We start from the raw sequence: 26,510 nt of genomic DNA on the forward strand, positions 1-26,510 counted from the left end.
GTTGCTAACCAAAAGGTGGGCAGTTCAAATCCACCAGGTGCTCCTTGGAAACCCTATGGGGTGGTTCTACTCTGTCCCATAGGGTCACTATGAGTTGGAATCGACTCGATGACAAAGGGGTAGGTCTTCTGCACAGTGCCGGTAGAATCGGGAGTGGGGCGGGGAATGAGGTAACAAGAGAGATGTTAACAGGTGAGGAAGGGCAGGAGTCAGAGGAGAAGGGTAGATGGTAAAGAAAGCACTGGGCGTGTGGACCAGTTGAAACGCATGGTTTTCTCTATCCAGGGGACATACTTATTTGCAGATCCGGATGTAAACAACTGGATGCATGGGGGAACCACAGGGGTAAAAGCCCCTTGAAAGGATGCTCTACGGAGTCTCATCACAAGCCAGGGGGGCAACTGACTCCCTCTGTCAAGGGTCCTGGCCAGGCCGAGGTCGAAGACCTCACACTCCTTAGGACTCACGACAATGACCCTGGAGCAGCTCAGGCCCTTGTATTTCACTCTTAAGGTGGCTGAGGTACCCCGCCAGTGGCCCCAGCCTCTGGTCTACTGGCTGGACGCTTTGGTAGGGCAGGCGCAGGGCCTGGATGGAGACCACAGCACAGCGGGTCCGGCCAGCTTCAGTTCGTCTGTGCATTCGGGAAGGATGGTGCCTGAGCCATGCTGGTACTTGGGGTGGGTGACAGAGCAAGTGGTCCTGCGGACCTGCTGGCCTTGGAGGAGCAGCAGGTGGTCATCTCAGATTCGAGCCCACAGCGCCTGTTCCGGCAGTGCGCGCCCATGAGCACCCAACTCTAGTCCACCAGGACGCCGGCGCCATGAAACTAGACGCCATAGAAGATGGAGCCTTGCCAGGCCTGTGAGCCGCGCACCGAGCGCTGAAGGTCGCAGTGTCAGCAGGGTGTGGTTTCTGAGTGCAGGGCCACCTCCGCAGCTGGAGAAAGTGGGGTCAGAGCAGTCAGGGCAGGGCAGAGGCTGGGTTTGGGGTCAGGGCGGATCAATGGAGTGCGACTACGGGGTGGCGGGGGGAGGGGCTGGATCAGAGCCAGGGAGCATTAGGTGGAAATTGCGGGAGCTCTAGAGGACCCAATGGCAGTGGGAGGAGGAGAACGGCATGAAAAGTGCATGCTTCCTTTCTGGCGTTAAAATGTTCTTTTTTTCATGAAATGATGTAGGTGTAGCTGTTGGCTTGTTACTTGTGAATTGTTTGCTGCTAATGAAAAAAAAATTTTTTTTTTAATGCCGTTACTTGGAAAAATAAAACGTTGGCAACCCTCTCTTGCCCCCAAATGTTTAAATAAATTTCTGCTAGCCCATTATAAACCTAGCCTGGTAACCTAAAAACATTTGAACTGGGCATTGAAACATAAATGGGAATTTAGCAGATAGATGTAGGCTTTCCAGGTAAAGATACTGTACTTGAAAAAGCACAGGGATTTGAAAACTGCCTGGCTTCCTAGAGACTTAAAATAATTTGGTATTGCTGGAACATTAAATATCTCAAGAAAAGTGGAAAAAGATAAGGCTGCAGGAATTGAAAGGGATCAAATCCCAGATGGCATTTGTACCATGCTAAGTGATTTTGATGTGATCCTATAGGCAATAGGGACCTATCAAAAGTGTTCAGGCTGTCAGTACAACAGTACTTTTAATACGGATCCTCAGACCACTATTCAGTGCTCATTGCATTTTATCTGCTGCTTGGGGTTTAGGGTCGATGATTGTTAATCTTTAGGCCTGGCAGATCTATGCAATTAAAAAAAAAATAGCACTCAGATCCATGCTTCAAAAACGAAACCTTTTTAGGTTGCTTCTTTCAGATTTGTTTCTAAGTAGAAACAATGAAAATGGCATGATCATTTTATGCTTTAGGAAAAGCATGTCCTTACATGGAGGCTGAGTTGGAAGGGAACAGTGGACCAAGAAGGTGAGTTAAAAGCTTGATACAGTGAGTTGCCTGACATTGGGAGTATCAGCAGCATTAAATATATCACAAGAGCTCACAGTAGGTGCATTGGAACAGTCTTTTCAACTCCTAAGAGGATATATTAATTCCCTTTTGCAAAAGAACACAGGCATGAAAAAACAGTATATGTGAGAATGATCATTGTAAGAAACACAGAAAGGTTGCATTTCAATCTTTGTCAATGCTTTCCTGTTTTCTCCAGTCTTCCAAACAAAAACCAAACCAAACCCAGTGCCATCGAGTCGATTCCAACTCATAGCGACCCTATATGAGTCCAGTCTGCCAGACCCTACATTTTCCTGCTTTTCCCTCTAATCTGAACCTTTAACAAAGGAGCATAGAAACTTCCCTGACATCATCTCTTAAAATGTATGTAGTATCTGCTAAGACAAAACACCACACATATGTAGCTATTTCTGTGCAGAAATGACTACAGTCTACTGATGGATAGACATTCTAGTCCCAGCTTTTATACTCCAGGAAAAACCTATAGTTCCAGTTTACTAAAATTCCATCAGCAAAATAAATTTATAAAATAAAACTGAAAATCACAACAAACTCTCATTTCAAAAAGCCTTGTTACATCAATACTTCAAAATAACACTTGCACTTCAATCTTTGAAAGGATGTGATTTGAATCAAGCACAACATGGCTTGTCCAGTTGAGAAGAAAAAAAAGACTCATATTTAATCAATATTTTAATATTCCTTTGTTTCAATGTGAGTTACACTAAAACCAAAAACCAAATCCATTGTCGTCAAGTTGATTCTGACTCATAGGAACTGTGTAGGACAGAGCAAAAGTTCCCCATAGGGTTTCCAAGCAGCTCCTGGTAGATTTGAACTGCTGACCCTTTGGTTGGCAGCCTAGTTCATTGAAAGTGCTAATAAAACTCCTTAGACATTATAAACAGCTCAACATTCCCCTGACAAATTAGTTCTTGATTTCTACTACTAATAATCAGGAAGATACGGTCATTCATTTTTTAAAAACAACTAATATCTCATTTTCTAAAGATTGCTGCTAATTTTTAAATTCTAAAATAATAAATATTAATTTCTTGTCATTTCATCTGTTGATTTCTTTCACTGAGATAAATAGAAACTAGAGTTTACCTTGCGATGTACTGTAAATTTATTTTTCAGCATTATGAGTTAACCTTTAAAAGACACAAAAGTAAATATTTGTAAATAAGTTACTTTCTCAGACAGCCAATGCAACAGTACTTTTAATATGAATCCTTAGACTGAAATTCCGTGCTCGTTTCATTTGTAATTTGGGTTTTACGGTCTGTGATTGTTACCTTTTTAAACTTGGCAGGTCTACAAAATGAAAATTAGCACTTGGGTTAGACATATCTCCCACCCATGCTTCAAAAGCAATACTTTTTTCACAGTGTTTCTTTTTGACTTATTCCTAAATAGAAAAATGGTAGAAATTGCATGACAACCTTAAAAAATAAATAAATAAAAGGATGCATCTGCAAAAGAAGGCATGACTCTGTTCTGTATTGTGCTCTATCTCTGGAAGATCCCAGCAATCATCTTGCCAAAATTTTCTTGAACCTTCCAAAGTCATAAAAGCCTAGTGAAACTAAAATGCTATGTGGCAAGTTCACTAGAATTCACATTGCGATTCTGCTCAGTCAGTGAATGTTACTTTGCTTTGTGCTTAATTTGGTTAAATAAGATAGAAATTTCGCAAGGCTTGGTACCACATCCAAAACCAACTTTCTCCTATGAGCATAAACATTGACTCAAATGCTCTGCAAGTCCTGAACTTTAGGGTGTGGACTGAAACGACTATATGTTTTAGTAACTGATGTTTGCTGTGTTTCAGTGTTTTAGTATCCAGTGTTTGCTGTGTTTCAGGGTTTATGTATCAGAAAAACTAGCAACTGCGTGCTATGTTGGATAAGCAAGGTATTAAGTTGAAGTCAAGGGTTTATAATGACTTTTTTTTTTTTCTTTGCGGGGGGGATATCATTTAAATTGAAAACAACAGGGAAAATATACATATGTGAGCTCAGGTATGTACACAAAGAGGTTCCAGTACCAAATAAATATCTACAACTGAGCTTAGCTGCTGTACTTTATATAAACAGCTTTTATTTCTAAATTCAGTGAGGTAATGTTATGAGGCAACATATGTAACCTACAGGGTCACATTCCACCAGTAATCCAGCCACTCTCGTGGTACCATGGTGGTAAGCTATACGTTCTTTGTTTTTAACTTAATGGCCACACGTTATGCCATTTTGTGAGACACGAGGTTCATTAGACCTTCTGTTCAATTGGCTTAAGGCCACAATTCATTCTGGCTCTGCAATTACCAGTGACAATTTTTATACGCAGCCAAATCTTTCAATCGCAGTAGGAAGGTCTGCATAATTTGTGGCTTTTTGCTCTTCTCTCTGATAAACTCACACTGGGAAAAAGCAGTAAGCTACAACCTGGAAAAGAATCAATGCTGCACATACCACTTTACTGTTTTTCAAAAGATTGAACTCTAAGAAAGGGAATATGAGAACACAAAAGCTGTTAGCACATCTGTTTATGTACAAACAGTTCGTATTGGCTTGTGATAGATCATAAACTCCAGGAGGGAGAGATTGTTGGTGATCTTCATTGTTGGTCACATCATGTAAAAGCACTATTTTTCAAAGATGTTTAATTCTTTGAAATCTGTTCTCTACAATTTACACCTGTATTTGAACTCTCCTAAGGCACTAGTAAGCCTATAGACCCTGGTGGTGTAGTGGTTAAATGCTACAGCTTCTAACCAAGAGGCTGGCAGTTCGAATCTGCCAGGCACTCCTTGGAAACTCTATGGTGCAGCTCTACTCTGTCCTATAGGGTTGCTATGAGTTGGAATTGACTCTATGCCACTGGGTTTGATTTTTGGTTTGATTAAGCCTATAGTGGAAACCCTGGTGGCATACTGGTTAAGTGCTATGGCTGCTAACCAAAAGGTTGGCAGTTCAAATCCACCAGGTGCTCCTTGGAAACTCTATGGGGCAATTCTACTCTGTCCTATTGGGTTGCTATGAGTTGGAATCGACTCGATGGCAATGGGTTTGGTTTGGTTTTGGTAAGCCTATAGTGCTTTTGAAATTAATCTCGAAACCAATAACTGAATTTTTAAATCAGGAGTTACTGTACTGAACCTCTTCTACCAATTTAAGAAATGCTGAATGGAAATCAGTTGGGCAAAAATTTGAATCACTCCTGGCCAAAAACTTGGAGTGAATCCATTACAAACCTGATGGTATGCAGAGACTCTAACTGGAAGATAAATATAGAGCTATTCCTATGCAGGATCCTGGGGTTTAATTTGCAGGTTATCAGTACATGACCTAGACCAGATTTTTTAAGATAAAAAAAATCTGTGCATTTAAGTAAACAAATGTGAAATCATGGCAACTGATCATTATTTCCAAAGGTTAGAGGCTAAAACCAATACAACACAAAAACTCAAGAATGACCATTTCCATCCATGAGTCTTATGGATATTTGAGAGATTTGTAAGTGCTTGAAGACCAGAGAGGAGTTTGGGAAAAAAAAAAGTTGTTTAGCGGTCACAATATTAAACCAAAGCTGAAAGAGAGAGAAACCCAGCAATATAACAGCAAGAGTAAAAGCTTTCCTTGAGAACTGAATTAAACTCAGTTTGAACAAAGCATATACACACTTTAGCCTGAGGAGGAATTGTATATTAATAGCCCAGGATTCTGTTGACCTGCAAACCCAAAGATGAATGGAACTGATTTAAATTGCAAACACCATATTTATCTTTACACTTCAACAACAGTTGGGCAGCTATATTGCTGGAATGTATACCAGAGACCTGAGTTTGAGTCCCATATAGACTAGTGACTATATATATGCCATTTTGGGTAAATCACTATCTTCATGGGCTTCAGCTTTCTTAGCTATAAAATGTGAGTAGTAATCTATTTTCAAAGATTGTGGAAATATTTAAACAATATAACCTACGTGAGTGTGCTGGCTTTGTAGTAAATATACAGTATGCATTTGTCAAAGATTTGTTGTTACGGTGGAAACAGACTTTTCTGTGAAGAAACAATAGTAACCAAAACTCTAGTAATCGTACTTTCATTGGCGGAAACAAAATGGAACAAATGCCATCTGACATATTATAATTATTGTCTCTTCCCTGGCCTGGCAATTTTCCCATTTCAACACTGGCTAGTGCTTCATATTCCTGGATTTGATTCCCTTTGCAAGTCCTTGTTTCCAAGACCCTAAGTAAGTTGCTAGGATACCACTGAGACCTTTTAACACTTTATTTTCCTTTTCTCAGTATATTACTCTTTTTTATTATTATTATTTTTATTGTGCTTTAAGTGCAAGTTTACAAATCAAGTCAGTATCTCATACAAAACCTTATATACACCTTGCTACATACTCCTACTTCTAGTTGCTCCCCCGCAATGAGACAGCACATTCCTTCTCTCCATCCTGTGTTTCCATGTCCATTCAGCCAGCTTCTGTCCCCCTTGGCCTTCTCATCTCCCCTCCAGACAGGAGCTGCCCACATAGTCTCATGTGTCTGCTTGATTCCTAGAAGCCCACACTTCACCAGTATCATTTTCTGCCTTATAGTCCAGTCCAATCCCTGTCTGTAGAGGTGGCTTTGGAAATGGTTCCTGTCTTGGGCTAACAGAAGGTCTGGGGATCATGACCTCTGGGGTCCCTCTAGTCAGTATACTACTCTTGAGAGGAGGGTCCTTTTAAAAATCTGAGCATAATGTATTTCTCACCTTGACACATAGCAATCTACAAGACTGAACTGTACATAACTAGCTTATTAAATTTAACAATGCTAAGCCTGCTGGAGATAATTGTTGGACACTTTAGACCTGTATTTTCTAACAGCTCAGTCTCTAGTTCACGCTTCAAATACTTCATTGTATGCTGCAAATGTTTCTTCAAGCACCAATAATTAATGAATGCAAAAAAATATGGTAAAAGAAAGAAAACTTCTGGGTAAAATTGGCATAATTTTTATGCATGTGGCCTCTGAATATTTTAATTATGTTTTAAAAAAAGATGTATGATATTATACAGCTGGATTTATAGTGAAGATATTTAATATTTTTCTATCAAACTAAATGAATAACCATCTATGAAATATCCAGGCCCCTCCCTACTCTACTTCCTATGAAAAGAAAGGGGAGTGAACATGTTACTTGGCTGTTGAACAAATGAGTTGCTTAGCAACAAGAAAAAGGTTCAAAAGATTGAGTCAGCAATGCCCACCTGAACCCAGTACAGCCAAAGACCATTCCCTTGGGTGTCAGACCCCAACCTGCTTCTCAGAGAAAACTGGCTTCCAGAACTCAAATATATGGTCTTTACTGTGTACTTTCAGTAATATCGATTTTATTTAAAAGCAAGTTTAAAAAAAAGTCAGATCAAAATTACAAAACTAGAACAATCCATGATAAATTTATTTCCTTGGCATCTCAATGTTATAGATACTCTCCAAAATTTAGGTTCAAATTGACCTAGATCTGTTTCTGGTCCACTTACCACTACAAGAAAAGGAATTTGCAGAACATGAATTGGAGAAGTTCCTTGCTTTTTTCTAGAGTCAGCTGTTTCCCCATCTAGGCAGGTTGAATCTTTCTCAGTGAGGTAGTTGCTAACCACACTCCTGCCCTCACCATAAAAGCAGGCTATATCAGGGTTTCAGACCAAAACTGTCTATATCTAACCACGTTCCTGCTCTTTACACTGTTTTAATTTCAGGGTAATTGCACAGCTAAGAGTCACAAACAAGTTCCAAGAAAAACCAGCACCAGACCATCAGACATGCTCAGATAAATCAGAAAACTCATGTCAAGGAACCAAAAGACTCGTGCCAAGGAAAGAAAAATCACTGGACTTAACGTCATCTGCAGTAGCCGAGCCCATTTCAGAAAGGAAAATCTGTCAGTTACTTCCGTGCCAATTACTAGCCCTGCCCCACAATGAATAATCAGCAAAAATCATGAATATGTATAACTTCCTGATTCTGCTTACTATGATGACCTCATAAAAGCTAACCACTGCCCATTTTCGGGGAGCTGCCTTGGCGACTGGAATCCCTGCATGCTCCTTTACTTCACCAGCTAAATAAACCCTTTTACTTTGTCTTAACAGCCCTGTCCATTTCTGTTAGGTAGGCTGCGTTGAGCGGGACCTGGACCTGACGTCGTCCTAGTCCGGTTACATCAGCCTGGATAATTTGGTACACAAAATCTCATGAATTGTGTTTAAGTTTACCAGAATGGGTTATGGACAAGATAAAGGAAATGGTTCAAATATCATTCTCCACAGTAATTGTACTAAGAATCTTCTGTTCAATTTTGTTTCAAGTTTTTCCTGTGTTCTCAAGTTAGTGGTACTGCAGGCCCCTCCCCAATAGCCCCTTAGCCTCTGATCTGCTGTGTGCTAAGTCATTCAATTGCTGCCCAATTCCTCCGCCCCTTCATCTAGGGGTTGGACAAAACCAAAGGCAGCAAAGCATTACTTGTGTGGCTTTATAGGATCTAAGGTGGTGAGGGCAGATCATGCCCACGATTCCAAAAGGAGTTTTAGTTAGTAGTGTTTTTTCACAGTAAAGTCTCCAGTCTTACTTAATATGTCACCTGAATGAACTGCTGGGGGGAAAATTTTTCTTTGAGGTTTGAAGAACAGCTGTTCACTAAGACATCAAAGCTGAAGACAACTGTTTTCTACAAAAGCTGACTCCCAGTGTCTAGGATAGCTTCTCCTAAGGCTTATTCACAATCTAATATGAATGCAAATTCAAAAAAAAAGGAAATTTTTTAGTTAGTACAAAAAACAATATTCTAAGAACAACAATGGAGTTGTCTGCATTCCATGAGGAAACCTATCAACTACCTTTGAATCATGCCTTTTCCCCTAATGACATACCCTTCTTTCCCCACCCCCAACCAGAGTGAAAAGACAACAGAAGCTGGGAAATAAGAGCCAGGTTACTTACTTCTACAGTTGATTGAATTCATAAGGTTTTCTTCTTCTAGAAGGAGTTCTGGGTTAAAGGACAGCTGGAGGAAACAGACAAAGCATCTGATACAGTACAGAGTTTCTACTTTCAAAAGCAGATGATTGAACTGGTTCCAATAATGAGTGGATTGGGAAATTTGAGACTGATATTGCCGTTGCTTTCTTTCTCTAATCCACAGTACTTTCACATTGAGTCCAACTTGAACAATAAAGTTGCGTTTTCATATTTTTTTTTTTACCTTTTTCTCTGATTTGAAGAAAAAGAGCAGAGCATTTAAAATGAAGTCAACAGATTGACCATGATTATAAGGTGCAACAGAGTTAAACACCCAAGTCCACATTCACTATTATGCTGGTCCCATCTACCAGCAGCCTGTCACTGAGAATGCCAGAATGTTCTCTTCTTATTTCTCAGGTCTCATTTGATAGCACCACTTCTGTCTTACCCTCAAAAGCTGCCCTAGATCACAAAGGTCTCTTAACCCACACTTTATTTTTATTCCATAAAGCAAGGTTGAAGTCAGACTTGAGGAAATAGGCCCATTTTGCTCTTTCCCCTAAACCATAGTCCCAAGGTTTTGCTCAGCCTCTCAGCCAATCTATTTCACCAACTCCCTGGTTTGCAGCAGGTTTATCTCACAAATGGCCTAATTTAAATTAACAAGCCAAGTTCCACAAAACACTTTAATCAGAGCAACTTAAAGGAAAGGCGTTATCTCCAGTTTTTCTCTAATTTCATATAGCAGGACTCTACATAGATAAGAAAACTAAAAAGATGTGAGATTGCCTGTGCACTGTTCTGCTTTATTTTAAAACAAGGATGTCAGAACTTCCATAAGGAAACAAGCGCTGAGTTTCAGGATGGTCATGTACAGATGTTGAGCACTTTTTCCAACAAAGCTCCTGTTATTCAAAATGTTCTTTGAAACTTCCGTTTCGGAATTAGCTTCACTGCCATTTCATAAGCAATATAAGGAAAATCTGGCTATTTTATGACGATGCCTCACAATGTTCATAACTTGCTTGAAGAAAATAAAATGTTGTGTTATAGACATAAACAACTTTGCAAGGCTATGCGGGAAATAATCCGATAGAACTATTCACGACAAAGGCTATGGAAATCATAGAAGCAGAGCTTTGAGTCAAAACAAAAATAAAGCAAGCTGTGCCGTCTATATATGCTTGAGGCTATGTCTACAAAGACTTCCAGCTAAGAGTAAGATATTCAGTCAATTAGTTCCTTATGCACTACCAAAAGTCTGATTTGATCTGGTTATCTGTTTTATTATTTACGTTCCTTTTATGACCAGTTGCTTAAAGAACTGACCCAATTAACCAGTTATAATAACATCTGTCTGGACTCAATTTCAGAGATAGCCCTGCTTCAGGCTCAGTTTATAATCATTAAGCCATTAACATTAATCAAAATCCTTTCCAGAATCTTTAAGACTTAAAGAAGATAATTATTCTTAAAAAAAAAAAAAAAAAAAACCCTTCATACTCAAGATTGTTTATCTCATTTCTCCACAAAACCTGCAAAAAGTAATGTGACTTTAAACTTCAGATGCTTCGGCACTTAGCGTAAGTCGAATGATAAAGGTTTATATGAAAAATTAACTCTTTTTTTCAAGCGTTTAAACACTCAAGTGTTTGGGTTACAATATAAATTATCATGTTCATCTAAAGGGACTTAAGATAAAATACTCTTTGTAGAAAAGCCAGGAGTATATAGAATTGAATGTCAAGGTCTAAGTTTTATGTTAATGAAATGGAGTTCCGTGTACTGGAATGCCTTGAGGAGTACAAGATGGCAGTAAAAAAGTCTCAACAGAAAAAGTGGCCCATTTGTTATCTGATTTTCAAGGTCATTGCACTGTTCTAGATGGCAAGTATGAAATTAATTACCTTTTATTTCAGATTTAACAATAAGAAGACAATAAAACAGAAATGGATATAAAGCTGTGTAATTCAGTATAATGGTGCTATGGGAAATTGTAACATGATCATGGTTGATTGTAGCATTAACAATTCAACCATACAAATCCATACACACATAAAGTGTACATATGCCCACATATAAATAGAGCCCTGGTTACAAACAAAATCTATTCCTTATCGTGTCTTTAAGAATTTGTAGGTAAGTCGAAATAGGTGCATACGGTTCTTATCTAGCCTTACTTTAGTGCAAGAAAGGAGCCCTGGTGGTTCAGTGGTTAGGAGTTCAGCTGCAAACCAAAAAGTCTGCAGTTTGAATCCACCAGAGCTACTCCTTGGAAACCTTATGGGGCAGTTCTACTCTTTCCTACAGGGTCACTATGAGTCAGAAGTGACTCAAAGATAACAGGTGTGGTTTGGTTTTTGGTTTGGTGCAAGAAAAGACTCAAAGCCTTTTCCGTGGCTTAAAAGGTGCTCATGCAGCAAGCGAAGGTGATGGCGATAAATAATTTGTTCCAAGTTGGGGTTAGTCCAGTTGTTTCAAAGTGAAGACAAATTTATATAACATCAAAGGGCAAGTAAGAGTTGTCTGTAAGTCAGAAGTTCCTCACTTGGGGACTGCCTGTAGTTCAGAACCTGTGGAAGGTGTTTATATGTCTTATTTATTTAAGCAATATGAACTAAAAAAAAATCATCAGACATAAAACAACCCTCTACATTTCAAAAAATTTTCTTGCAAAGCGAAAAGATAAAATTCAGACATATGAACAAAAATTAAGCATTTAAATTTTACTGGTTAGCCCAGGCCAAAGATTATCAACAGTGATTTGTACAAAACATTTGTAGTCAACATTATAAATTTTCCTGGCTTGAGTTGTTCCATGTCATCGAGTCTGTTCTGACTCATAGAGACCCTATGCACAAGAGAAGGAAATACTGCCTGGTCCTGCACCATCCTCACAATTGTTGCAATACTTGAGCCCATTGTTGCAGCCACTGTGTCAATCCATCTCGTTGAGGATCTTCCTCTTTTTCACTGACCCTCTACTTTTCCAGGTATGATGTCCTTCTCCAGGAACTGATCCCTCCTATAACATGTCCAAAGTATGTGAGACGTAGTCCAGTTATGAGGATTTTTGTTTTCTTTATGTTGAGGTGTAAGCCATACTGAAGGCTGTGGTCTTTGATCTTCATTAGTAAGTGCTTCAAGTCCTCTTCATTTTCAGCAAGCAAGGTTGTGTCATCTGCATATCGCAGGTTGTTAATGAGTCTTCCTTCAATCCTGATGCCCTGTTCTTCTTCATATAGTCTAGCTTCTCGGATTATTTGCTCAGCATACAGATTGAAGAGGTTTGGTAACAGGATACTACTCTGATGCACATCTTTCCTGAATTTAAACCACACAGTATCCCATTGTTCTCCCCAACAACTGTCTCTTGATCTATGTACACATTCGTCATGAGCACAATTAAGGGTTTTGGAATTCCCATTCTTAACAATGGTATCCATAATATGTTATGATCCATACACTCAATCTGGATTGGAGATGCAGTGGCTGCAACAATGGGCTCAAGCATAACAACAATTGCAAGGCTGGTGCAGGCCCAGGCAATGTTTTGTTCTGTGGTACATAGGGTCACTATGAGTCAGAACCAACTTGACGACACCTAACAACAACAACAACAACAACAACAACAACACAGTCAAATGCTTTTGCATAGTCGATAAAACACAGGTAAACATCCTTCTGGTATTCTCTGCTTTCACCAGGATCCACATGACATCAGCAGTGATATCCCTGGTTCCACATCCTCTTCTGAATCCAGCCTGAATTTCTGATAGTTCCTTGTCGATGTACTGCTGCAGCTGCTCTTGAATGATCTTTAGCAAAATTTTGCTTGCATGTGATATTAATGACATTGTTCGATCATTTTTGCATTGGGTTGGATCGCCTTTCTTTGGAATAGACATAAATATGGACCTCTTCCAGTCAGTTGGCCAAGTAACTGTCTTCCATATTTCTTAGCATAGACGAGTGAGTACTTCCAGTGCTGCATCCTTTTGTTGAAATCTCTCAACTGGTATTCCATCAAATCCCAGAGCCTTGTTTTTTGCCAATGCCTTCAGTGCATCTTGGACTTCTTCCTTCAGTACCATCAGTTCCTGATCATATGTTACCTCCTGAAATGGCTGACCATCAACCAATTCTTTTTGTTGTAGTGACTCTGTGTATTCCTTCCACCTTCTTTTGATGCTTCCTGCGTCATTTAATATTTTCCCCGTAGAATCCTTCACTATTGCAACTCAAGGTTTGAATTTTTTTCTTCAGTTCTTTCAGCTTGAGAAATGCTGAGCTTGTGCTTACCTTTTGGTTTTCAATCTCCAGCTCTTTGCACATGTCATTATAATACTTTACTTTGTCTTCTCGAACCACCTGTTGAAATCTTCTGTTCAGTTCTTTTACTTCATCATTTCTTCCTTTTGCTTTAGCTGCTCGACATTCAACAGCAAGTTTCAAAGTCTCTCTGACATACATTTTGGCCTTTTCTTTCTTTCCTGTCTTTTTAATTACCTCTTGCTTTCTTCATATGTTATGTCCTTTGATGCCATTCCACAACTCGTCTGGTCTTCGGTCTTTAGTGTTTAATGCATCAAATCTATTCTTGAGATGGTCTCTAAATTTAGGTGGGATATACTCAAGGTCATACTTTGGCTGTCGTCGTCGACTTGTCCTAATTTTCTGCAGTTTCAACTTGAGCTTGCTTATGAGCAGCTGATGGTCTATTCCACAATTTGCCCCTGGCCTTGTTCTGACTGATGATATTGAGCTTTCCCATTGTCTTTTTCCACAGATGTAGTCCATTTGATTCCTGTTTTTTCCATCTGGTGAGGTCCATGTGTATAGTCACCATTTATGTTGGTGAAAAAAGGTATTTGCAATGAAGAAGTCGTTAATCTTGCAAAATTCTCTCATGTGATCTCCTGCATCATTTCTATAACCAAGGCCATATTTTCCAACTACCGATCCTTTTTCTTTGTTTCCAGCTTTTGCATTCCAATCACCAGTAATTATCAATGCATCCTGATCACATGTTCGATCAATTTCAGACTGCAGCAGCTGATAAAAATTTTCAATTTCTTCATCTTTGGCCTTAGTGGTTGGTGTGTAAATTTGAATAGTAGTTGTATTAACTGGTTTTCGGTGTAGGCATATAAAAAAAAAAAAAAAAGCATATAGGTATTATGATATTGCTGATAGTGTTGTACTTCAGCATAAATCTTGAAATGTTCTTTTTGATGATGAATGCAACGCCATTCCTCTTCAAGTTGTCATTCCCGGCATAGTAGACCATATGATTGTCTGATTCAAAAGGGCCAATACCAGTCCATTTCAGCTCACTAACTCCTAGGATATCAACGTTTACGTGTTCCATTTCATTTTTGATGATTTCCAATTTTCCTAGATTCATACTTCATACATTCCAGATTCCAATTATTACTGGATGTTTGCAGCTGTTTCTTATTTTGAACCATGCCACATCAGCAAATGAAGGTATGGAAAGCTTGACTCTATCCATGTCATTAAAGTTAACTATACTTTGAGGAGGCAACTCTTTCCCAGTTATCTTGTAAGTGCCTTTCACCCTGGGGGACTCATCTTCCGGCACTGAATCAGACAATGTTTGACTGCTATTCATAAGGTTTTCACTGGCTAATTCTTTCCAGAATTAGACTTCCAGGTCCTTCTTCTTAGTCTGTCTTAGTCTGGAGGCTCAGCTGAAACCTGTCATCCACCATGGGTAACCCTGCTGGTATCTGAATATCGGTGGCATATCCTCTAGCATCACAACAACACACAAGCTCCCACAGTACAACAAACTGACAGACATGACGGAGGTGAATATAATTAATACCGCTGAAATGTACATTTTTAAATTGCAGTTTTTATGTTGTAGATATTTTACTAAAAAAAAAAAAAAAAAAAGATGGGAAGAGAAAGTATCCACCTTAATAAATTTCATGCCATAGAATTGTTTACAAAAAAAAAAAAAACTGCGCTTGGAATCAGACGATCCAAAATCCAACAGACAACTTAATAGTTGTGTCCTTGGACAAGCCATTTAACCTGTCTAATCCATGATCTGTTACGGATCAGACTATTGTAATCTGTCTTAAGATCTTCACTGGCTGATTTTTGGAAGTAGATCGCCAGGCCTTTCTTCCTAGTCTGTCTTAGTCTGGAAGCTTCAGTGAAACCTGTTCAGCATCATAGCAACATGCAAGCCCCCACTGACAGGGAGATGGTAGCTGAACTTGAGGTGCACTGGCAAGGAATCAAGCCTGAGTCTCCTACATAGATTTTTCTCAAGGGTCTTTGATCAATTAGTACTATGTCAAATGAGAAAAGGGGGAATGAAACAAAAGAAGATAATGGAAAACAATTTAAAGACGAAATTAGCTTTCAGAATTCAAAAGAAATAATTTAACTTTTAGTTATAAAATATCTGGAAAATATGTAACTTTAAATTAATAAAAGTGAAATGTCATTATCTCATAAAAGTGTTGTCTCATCCATATAGGAAATGAATTAGCAAACAAATAAACCCTAACTCACTGGTAAAATCACAAATGCCTCTTATGTATTGGAAAACAATGGTTTTAGATGTTTGTATAAGATGATCCCATATTTTCTTTGAGAAGTAAATTCAAAATATTAAAAACAATGTTTCCAATGATTCTTTTTGTTTTCTTTTAAAGTATTTTTTTTCCTTAACTGTGATAGGTAGAAGCATGTGTTTGCTTTAAATCTGTGCATCTAAATAATTAAATACTCGACAATCCGTGTATTACTGATACATATGCTGGATATATATGATTTCTTCTTTAATAATGAATATGAAACTTTATAAGATTGTGAACCTGAAACACTGAACAGAAACAGTCTGCCTGAAGAACAATACTTTCACCATTATAGGAAGATGAGTTTTAATGTTTAAACAATTAAAACCTTTCATTTTTTAAAAATTTGGTTATCTGATTCATTTGCCTATCCAATGACCCATACCAACCACAAACAACAAATAAATTATTTGGTTCACTGAAAAGTGTTTTAACTAAAATTCACCAGATGTTGGCAATCACTCACTCCTAACCCACATATTACCTCACTGGTGAAAGAGGAGAATCCCACAGCCCCTCAGCCATTCATTAAGCAGTCAAATGACTCTCCATAGAGGCCAGTCTTCCTGATCTCCATTACCCTTATTTCTATTGTAACGTTTGTCCATTTTCCTTCAATGATTATGAGACAAGAATTGGTCATAACCCTTCTGAACATATCAGCTGTTTACAATCTATCCAAATGGGAGCACATAGCTCCTGTTTCTGTTACAGCCTTATTTCTTCAGTGTTAGGGGCCAAGTCACAGTTACTTTTGATAACTTTCACGTCCTAAATTCCCACAGCCAGTTGTACTATCATTCCACTCTCTGCAGATGCTCAGATGTGTTCCCTCTTTTGAATTCCTAGTTGCCTTTCACCTGAGCTACTGAAAGAGCCTTCTTTGGTTTCACCTGATTTTCACTGTTTTATGGAGTTTATGATCCATCTGGAATTAATGTTTGGGTGTGGTATAAGGTAGGGTTTGAAGTTTATTAGTTTCCATACGGCTACCAGTTGATCTAGTATGATTTAGCAAAAAGGCTTTCCATCCCCCATTGGATTGCTGTGTTTTCATTGTAATGAACCGAACTATGTAAGTGTGAGTCTCTTTCTAGGCCCTCTCTCCAGTCAATCCTTATTTTAATGCCAGGATATATTGACTACTGAATTTAGACTACTGAATCGTTATACTCAGTCTTGAGGACAGAAAGTGTAAGTTCAATTCTGTTCTTTTTCAAAGTTGTTTCAGCTAGTTTAGGTCCTCACATGTCCATGTAAATTTTAGGATTGTGTTGTTAAATTAGTAGGTGTATATGTATGTAAAACTTATCAAACTGTATACTTTAAATATATTGTGCATAATGCTGTTTAAAAAATTGTATAGACTTTCACTTCTGGAAAGATGGAATAGATATACTTTTCTCTATTTTTCTTACTAAATACAGCTAAAAATCCTGGAAGTTACATATAAAACAAATATGAAGAAAACTATGAAAGGTAGAAAAAAGGCAGAACAGATAGGGACCTTGAAACTTAAGGAACAACATGATATTTAATGAGTTCCCTGAGTTTTCTTTTGGCTGCATATTATTCCAGACTTCGAGGCAAAGAACCCAGTAACCTGGAAACATCAATGCACACAGACAACAACAACAAAAGCCGGCTCTGTCTAGCCAAATAACAAGAAACGGGCAGCCCAGCAAGACAGAAAACTTTAAGACAATAACACTTCTGCACGAGCCAAACACAAAGGCTGACTGAGGAGCTTAGACTTTTACTTTTGTGAGACTGTAACAAGGCACCCCTAGACCCTCACCAGTGTGGTTCAGAGAAGGCCACATAGACAGCTATGATTTTCATCCCCAACAGGCTGTAAAAGGAGCCCCTACAATCCCCATCGAAGTGGTATCAGAGGAGGTCTAGAAGAGAGTCAGGATTTTCAACACCATCCAGCAGTAAGAAAGCTACCTCAGGGGTGTGGTGTTGCTGGAGCTGTATGAGTAGTGGAAATAAGACACTAATACTCCTTCTGGACAGGGAGGTATAAGTGGAGGCTTGCCGAGGAATGGAAACGTCCATCCCCACTCACCAGGGATGAGGAGCACCTTTTGTTATTAACAGAAGTGGGAAACCAGGGTTTCTACCTACACCTGGCAGTCAAGAGGCAGCAGCTCCCTTTCCCTGCCAGAGAGGTGTCAGAAGAAGCAATCTAAACAGAGAGTTTAAATAAGCCCAAGAGTCTCATAATATAATACCCAAAATATTCAGGCTTCATTCGAAAAACACTTACTGCTCAAAGTATAAATTCTTACCAATCTGTGGGAATCTATAATTATCTCAAAATAAAAAGTCAATTAAAAAAAAAAAACTGGAATATCACACCAGATAATATTGTAAAAAAAAAAAAATATTGTAGTAGTTCATGTGAAATCTAGAAACCTTGCAATTGTATAGGTGTGTTCACTCTCCCTTGTCCTTTATGCCCAGTTGTCAAGAGAATCACATTATATACTTTACAAACCCCACAAAACGATGCTCTAACTTTTGCTTAAAACAGTCATAAGTATTTTGACGAACTTAACAGAAAAATATTGCCTTTTCTGTATAGCCATGTACTCACTATTTCCAGTGCTCTTTTTCCTTCCCTAAAGATCTGACTTTCCATCTGGTATCATTTCTCTTCTGCCCCAAGTCCTTCCTTTACCATTTTTTTGTAGTGCGGGTCCACTGGGATCAAGTCTAATGTTTTTTGTTTTTGTTTGTGTGCGTGTGTATTTGTTTGTTTAATCTGAAAATGTCTTTCCCGTTCCTACATAACCAGATTGAACCAGCTGCTGTTGAGTCAGTTTTAACTCATGCTGAGTCCGTGTACGTCAGACTAGAATAGTGCTCCACAGGGTTTTCAATAAATGATTTTTTGGAACTAGATCCTGGTCTTTCTTCCAAGGTGCCTGTGGGTGAGCTTGAACTGTTAACCTTTCAGTTAGCAGCCAAGCACATTAACCATTTGATCACCCAAGGACTCCATTTTTTTAATTCCTCCTACATACCTGAAGCATATTTTCACTGAACTTAGGCTGCCAAGTTTTCTTTGGTTCTTGCTATCAACATTTTAAACATATTGTGACACTCTTCTGTTCACTAGTGTTTCTAATGAGAGTTAGGGGACAGCCTTCTCCTTTATATAATGTGTAACTTTGTTCCACTCTGCAACTAAGGGGCTAAAATTTGGGAGTTATTTAAACATGTTTCTGTTCTGGTCTTTGAGGTCCCAGGCAATGTTCGTTACTCAAGCTTTAACCAGATTTTAACTGTGACTATAAATTTTCTGTTAGTGTTTGAAAATTGCATGAACTTTATGGGTTTAGAATTAACATATTGTCCTATTGCAGTGGTGCCATATTAAGAAACTGAGCTTTAGAGACTAAAGTAGATGGAAAGACTATCTCTTTGCTGAATATACATAATTATCAAATAAAATACCTGCCGTGGTTTCTGGTCTGAACAGAAAAGCATAAATCCAAAATTATCATTAATGAGACATGGCCTTATTTTATGATTCAGATGAAAGTACATATCAGTGGTAGCAAGGTTGTGTACCATTTTCTGGTAGCCAGTAGCCTATTTCAGTAGAGCGTAAAGGAAATCTATTTTTAATGAGGAAAAATGACAAACATAAGATATAGATGACTACCCTTTCAAAATTTTAAGACATCCTGAAATTTTTAATTAAATATTTCTTTGGCCTCCGATATTAAAATTATGGATGAAAGGAAGAAAATTTCTTCTCTAACCAATTAAATTTTATTTAATGAGACCACTAATAGCAATTATTCTCATTCCACCAAATAGAAATATTAAATTGAAACAAAAAAGCATCTGGTTATGTATTGATATTAGAAAAATGATACTTGAAGAAAACTGTATCTGTCCCTTTGCCTCAGTGCAACATCATTACCAAAGATTTTGGCCTCAGGAAAAATATCCCAATAGGGAACTCAAATAGTTTCATTTAGTAGCAAATGACTGCAATAGTATGTACTGGTACAGGGGCAAACTCAGGATATTTTCCGTTAATAAAAACCAAACTGTAAACATAGAATTTATCACATAACCCAGAAATTTGTTCTTATGTATATACCCAAAGACTTGAAAACAAGGACTTAAACAGATACCTATACACCAGTGTTCATGGCAAAAGGTGGAAACAATCCAAGTGTCTATCAACTGATGAATGGATAAATAAAATGTGGTACGTACATACTATGGCATACATTGTTTATCCATAAAGAGAAATGAAGTTCTGATACACGCTGCGTGGATAAACCTGGAAAACTGTAGCTGAGTGAAATAAGTCAGACACAAAAGGACAAATATTGTCCTATTTACATGAAATATCAAGAATAGGCAAATGCATAAAGACATTTATTTGTGGTTGCCAGGGATTGGTAGGAAGGGGAATGAGAAGTTAATTGTATAAACAGTATGAGTTTCTAACTGGAGCGATAAAAAAAACTTTTGGAAAATGATAGTGGTGACGGTTGTACAACACGGTGAAAGTAATCAATGTCCCTGAAACATTCACTTAAAAATGGTTAGAATGGCAGTTTTGGGGGGGGAGGTTATATATATATATAACCATTAAAAAAAAAAGCAACCAACTGAGCCAGCGCATATGGACTCCATGGTGCTGGTTGTCATAATATTCCACTTAGCTACAAATCACCAGCAAATGTGTCCAAGTGTATCTTCCTCCAGTACATGATGGAGCCAAGTAAGTCAGGAAAAATACTTCTCCTTTTGGATGAAAAGGAACAATTAAATCTTTGGAAGATTATCGTGGAATTTTCCTGGCAATAATACATTCATGAAATATCTGTAAATCACATTTAAAAAATAATTCTGAATTTCAAGTAATGGAATAAACCAATATTTAATATTATTCTAAAAAAAAAAATACATTGTAAAATGAGTAAGTGTCCAATAGTCTGTTTTCTAACTTCTGGTTTTATTACTGGATTTGGTTCAAAGAAGAACACACCTATGTTAGAAATTTCAAAAGTACAAATTAGAAACCTTGATTTGTAATTGCTGTTTTCTTTTGTGGCTTAGAAACATGATTAACTTTATGAGATACAAATAAAATTGTGTGCGATATAATCTGCTTGAGAAAATAGACTAAATCTTGACTTTAAATAATCCTTTATATAGACGCAAACGTTTTGGTGTTTGAATTCAACAATACGCACTAAAGACATAAACAGTTGGTTATTGTTGTACAGACAGTTGGTTATTGTTGGTAACGCCAAAAGTAACCGAAAATATTTCTATGCATATTTGATATTTGGTTTTTCTTAGAATATGCAGTAGAATTTAGACTTTGAAAAATGGGGCAACGATGTCATCTGAGAACAAGAATGTGAAAATTCCACAGAATATATTCCTCCAACCCTCCTAATTATCTATGATGAGTGATTTGTGGAATTTTCTTATATCCAGGCATAATGACACATAAAAATGGTATAAATTAAGGAGAACGCTTTCATCCTGGAAAACAGTAGAGTATAAAATGAAACCAATTACCAAAATTTGTGTTGCCTTTCAGGTTCATTCCTTCAGAAAAGTTTTGAAATTAATCAGTTACTAATCTTCAATATCTAACTCCATCCTGTCCCACAGCCTCGGGTTTCAAGGTCTTTTACAACGTTTTGAGCACCATCATCCTCTATGCCCCTGTCATTCATAGGAAGATCTAAAACATGAAATTATTTTAACACATGTGATCATAGAGTTGCAAGGATAAAAAATTCAGATTCAGAAATGCAAATGACAAGAAACACAAAGTAGAAAAACTACCGTGTTTGAAACTGCCTAATTGGGTTTTTGGCTCAGCACTCATTAGTGTCCTGACCTTAAAAAAGTCCTCTTAACTTTACAGGCTTCAGTGTCCTTTTATTAAGATTCCATTTGGGAGCTGAACTTGTGAGACATATAAAGTATGCTGTAAATCCTACTAAAATAGTTCTAACTGATAATAGTTTTAAGTACACATGCATCGCCTGCTGACCCTACACAGTAATCCTGCAGAAGAATTGAGGTGAGGATTGCAAGTGCAAAGATTTTTAGAAAAGATACATTAGCGCTGTCACCTGGGTCAAGAAGTTTGATAGTACATCCAAGGTACATGTATCTAAAATATAGGAAATTCTGTAATGTTACTCATTATGATCACTCTATCTCTAAAATAATATCCATTGAGTGTTCTTCCCTGTCCTCTCCAGAACTTCTGGCTACCTCTTAAATGGCCCCTTTGACATTACATGATAGCTTCTGAGGCATAGTCAGTGTGCTTTGAGGAGTATGTGGTGCTGAAGGTCCCCTTCAGGCCCTTCGTGCACTCTAAGATAAGTGGTCCATGATGACCTGTGAACAGGAGGCTCCCTGTTAGCCTTTTCCCTTTTGTTGCAAAGATAGCATTCATCAGCTGGAGTGGTGGCAGAGAAGGTGGGGTGGCAGAGAAGGTGGGGAGGAGAGGGGAGAAATCATAAGTTGTACCTTTAAGAGAGATGATAATGCTGAATCAGAAGTTTTCACCTATTTCGTATTTTGTTTAGAGCTTTCTACAATTGGACGATATTTAGGGATAACCTATTTCCATGTCTGTTCTCATAAAAGTATACACTTAAAATATTTAAGAGAATGGCAACATTTCTTACTAGTAAGTCTTCTCCAAGACTATTCTGATGAGGTCACCTAACTCCTTAGTATGTTTGCTCTCTCCAGTGAATTCAAGTAAGAAATGTGAATTCTGAAAATGTCAGATATCTGCCAGGCCAACTAAAATCTCATCTTGCCAAACAGCTGTGCGTAGTAGTATTTTAGCATGGAAATAACACTTTATTTCATTTATTTTTCTCTTCTCTGTGGAATAGGCAATGTGGCTGCAAACAAACAATAAAGATAACATCAGAAGTCTGAGTCCATTTGTGACTTCAGTTATAAAAATTTGAATTCAATTTGCCCCTGATATTTGTACAATATTCCTTGTTATATTTTCCACAACACTGGAGCAAAGGAAAACACACATATACAACCTGGAAATATTTCGAAGGTGACATATGATCAAAGGTTACAAGGATTTAACTTCATCTTTGCAACTGAATATTTGTAAGAAATTTAGATGCGATGTTGGCTGGCTTTTAATGCTTAGGTTGTTTAGGTTTATCCATTTGTCCATTGATAACCACCTAGGTTGTTTCCATTTTTTGCTATTGTAAATAGTGCTGCAATGAACATGGGTGTGCACGTATCTATTCGTGTGAGGGCTCCTATTTCTCTAGGATATATTCCAAGGAGTAGAATTGCTGAATTATGTGGTAGTTCTGTTTCTAGCTTTCTAAGGAAGCATCAAATCGATTTCCAAAGTGGTTGTACCATTTTCATTCCCACCACCAGTGTATAAGTGTTCCAGTCTCTCCACAACCTCTCCAACATTTACTATCTTGTGTTTTTTGGATTAATGCTAGCCTTGTTGAGGTGAGATGGTATCTTGTTATAGTTTTGATTTGCATTTCTCTAATGGCTAATGATTGTGGGCATTTCCTCATACATGTTAGCTGCCTGAATGTCTTCTTTGGTTAAGTGCCTGTTCATATCCTTTGCCCATTTTTTAATTGGGTTACATGTCTTTTTGTGGTTGAAGTTTTGCAGTATTTTATAGATTTTAGAGATTAGACCCTGATCAGGTATATCATAGCAAAAAAATTCTTCCCAGTCTCTAGGTTGTCTTTTTACTCTTTTGGTGAAGTTCTTGATAACCATAATTTTTTTTTATTTTTAGGAGCTCCCAGTTATCTAGTTTCCCTTCTGATGTTTGCACATTGTTAATTATGTTTTGTATTCTGTTTATACCATGTATTAGGGCTCCTAGCACTGTCCCTATTTTTTCCTCCATGATCTTTATCATTTTAGATTTTATATTTAGGTCTTTGATCCATTTTGACTTAATTTTGTACATGACTTGAGGTACAGGCCTTGTTTCATTTTTTTGCAGATGGATATCTTGTTATGCCAGTGCCAATTTTTAAAGAGACTGTCTTTTCCCCAATTAACAAACTTTGGGCCTTTGTCAAATATCAGCTATTCATAGGTGGATGAATTTACATTTGAATTCTCAGTTCTGTTCCATTGGTCTGTATATCTGTTGTTGTACCAGTACCAGGCTGTTTTGACTACCATGGCGGTATAATAGGTTCTAAAATCAGGTACAGTGAGCCTTCACTTTGTTCTTCTTCTTCAGTAATACTTTACTTATCCATGGTCTCTTCCCTTTCCATATGAAATTGATGATCTGTTTATTAATTTATCCAAATTCCAAGGAATTTGGATAGGGATTGCATTGAGTCTATAGATTGCTTTGAGAAGAATTGCCATTTTCACAACTTTGAGTCTTTCTATGCGTGAGCAAGGTATGTTTTTGCACTTGTGTAGGTCTCTTTTGGAAAAGAAAGTATACTCGGCTGCCATTGGATGTAGTGTTCTGAGTATGTCGATGAGATCAGATTGGTTGATTGTAGCATTTAAATCTTCCATGTCTTTATTGAGCTTTTTTCCGAATGTTTTGTCCATCACTGAAATGGTGTGTTGAAGTCTCCTACTATTAAGGCAAAGTTATCTATCTCTCTTTTCAATACTGTTAGAGTTTGTTTTATGTATTTTGAAGCCCCATCATTGGGTGCATAAATATTTATTATGGTTATATCCTTCTGATATATTGACCTTTTAATCATTATATAGTGTCCTTTGTTATCCTTTGCGCTGGATTTTGCTTTAGAGTCTATTTTGTCAGAGATAAATATTGTCACTCCTGCTCTTTTTTGTTTGTTGTTGGCTTGATATATTTTTTTCCATTCTTGGAGTTTTAGTTTGTTTGTGTCTTTGAGTCTAAGGCGTGTCTCTTGTAGGCAGCATATAGACAGATAGTGGCTTTTTTTTTTTTTTAAATCCATTCTGCCACTCTGTCTCTTTATAGGTCCATTTAGTCCATTTACATTCAGCATTATTGATAGGTATGAGTTTAGTGCTGTCATTTTGATGTATTTTATTGCATATTATACACAGTTTCTTTTTCCCACTTAATGTTCTGTGCCGAGTAGTTTTTCGTTATGTATTTTCTTTTCATCTTTTCATCTTTTTCATTGTTGTTGATTTTGTATTTGCCGAGTCTTTATGTTTTTCTTGTTTTTTTTTTTAATTTTTTTATTTTGATGTGTACAGTTGTTAGTTTCCTTTGTGGTTATCTTAATATTTACCTTTATTTTTCTAAGTTTAAACCAATCTTCTATTTCTTGATAGTGCCTTGACTTCCTCTCCATATGAAAGATCTATGAGTACATCATTTAGCCCCTCTTTTTTATTTGAATGTTGTCATCTTTTACATATTGACATCTCTGTTTTCCTATTTTCAATGTTTTAGCTATGATTTATTTTTGTGACTTTCTTATCTGGGTTGATACACTGTTGTTCTGTCCTGTATTCTAGTCTTGGGTTGTTATCTGATGTTATTGATTTTTTAACTGGAGGAGTCCCTTGAGTATTTCTTGTAATTTTGTTTTGGTTTTTACAAATTCCCTAAACTTGTCTTTATCCAAAAATGTTATATTTTTCTCCAGCATATTTGAAAGACAATTTTCCTGGCTGTATAAATCTTAGATGGCAATTTTTTTCCTTCAAGGCTTTATATACGTCATCCCATTGCCTTCGTGCCTGCATGGTTTCTGCTGAGTAGTCAGAGCTTAGTCTTATTGACACTCCTTTGTAGATGGCTTTTTGTTTATACTCTTAAAATTCTCTCGTTATCTTTGGTTTTGTCAAGTTTGATTATAGTATGTCTTGGTGACTTTCTTTTGTGATCTACCCTTTGTGGGGCTCAATGAGCTTCTCGGAGAGATACCTTCTCATCTTTCACAATATCAGGGAAGTTTTCTGCCAACAGATTTTCATCAATTCTTTCTGTATTTTCTTTTATCCTTCCCCCTAACCCCAGCTGTGGTACTCCAATCACTCGTAGGTTATTACTCTTCATACAGTCCCACATAATTCTTAGGTTTACTTCATTTTTTTTTTAAAAATCTTTTATCAGATTTTTCCTCAAGTAAGTTGTTTTTGGTTTTAAGTTTGTGTCAAGTGCTTTATCTTCAATCTCAATTATTCTGATGTCCAGTGCCTCAATTCTATTCCTATGAATTTCTACTGAGTCATCTAATTCTGAAATTTTATTGTCAATTTTTTGGATTTCTGTTTGCTGCCTCTTATGGATTCTTGCAACCTGTTAAATTTGTCATTGTGTTCTTGTATAACCTTCTTGAATTCCTCTGTTGCTTTGTCTGTGTGTTCCTTGGCTTGTTCTGAGTTTTGCCTGATCTTTGGCTGATCTCTTGAAAAGCTCTGAATATTACTCTTTCCAATTCTACCTCCAGTAATTCCAAGAAGTTATCTTCCTCCAGGAGGTTTCTTTGTTTTTTGTTTTGGTTGCTTGCTGAAACTGTCATGATCTGCCTCTTTATATGATTTGATATTGGCTCTTGTCTTCAAGCCATCAAGAAGTTATTATATTTATTTATTTTATGTTTGCTTACTGTGTTCTAGATTCTTCTTTTGTTTTGGTATGTCCAAATAAGCTGGTCATGTGAGCTACTTCAATTATTGGTGTCTTCAAAGCCCTCACATCCTGTCACCAGGTGGTTAGAGCTCTTACTAGGTATGTGAAACCAGGAGTCTGTTTACTTTTCTTGTGTGGATTCAGCTCAGGTGTCCAAGTCATTGGTCACCGAGTGTGTGGTGCAGGCTCTCATCTACAGTCCTACATGAGCAGGGGTGATTGGAGTAGGCACAGGTGTCTGGCT

At 37.5% G+C, this 26,510-nt stretch overlaps 1 pseudogene; it reads right to left on the reverse strand.

Annotated features, from left to right (window-relative positions):
* Nucleotides 1-209: 209 nt before the first annotated feature.
* Nucleotides 210-25,702, reverse strand: LOC111750093 (kallikrein-10-like; annotated as a pseudogene).
* Between the last annotated feature and the right edge of the window lie 808 nt (nucleotides 25,703-26,510).

The sequence above is a fragment of the Loxodonta africana genome, chromosome 14 (assembly GCF_030014295.1).
Source record: "Loxodonta africana isolate mLoxAfr1 chromosome 14, mLoxAfr1.hap2, whole genome shotgun sequence".
Classification (NCBI taxonomy): domain Eukaryota; kingdom Metazoa; phylum Chordata; class Mammalia; order Proboscidea; family Elephantidae; genus Loxodonta; species Loxodonta africana.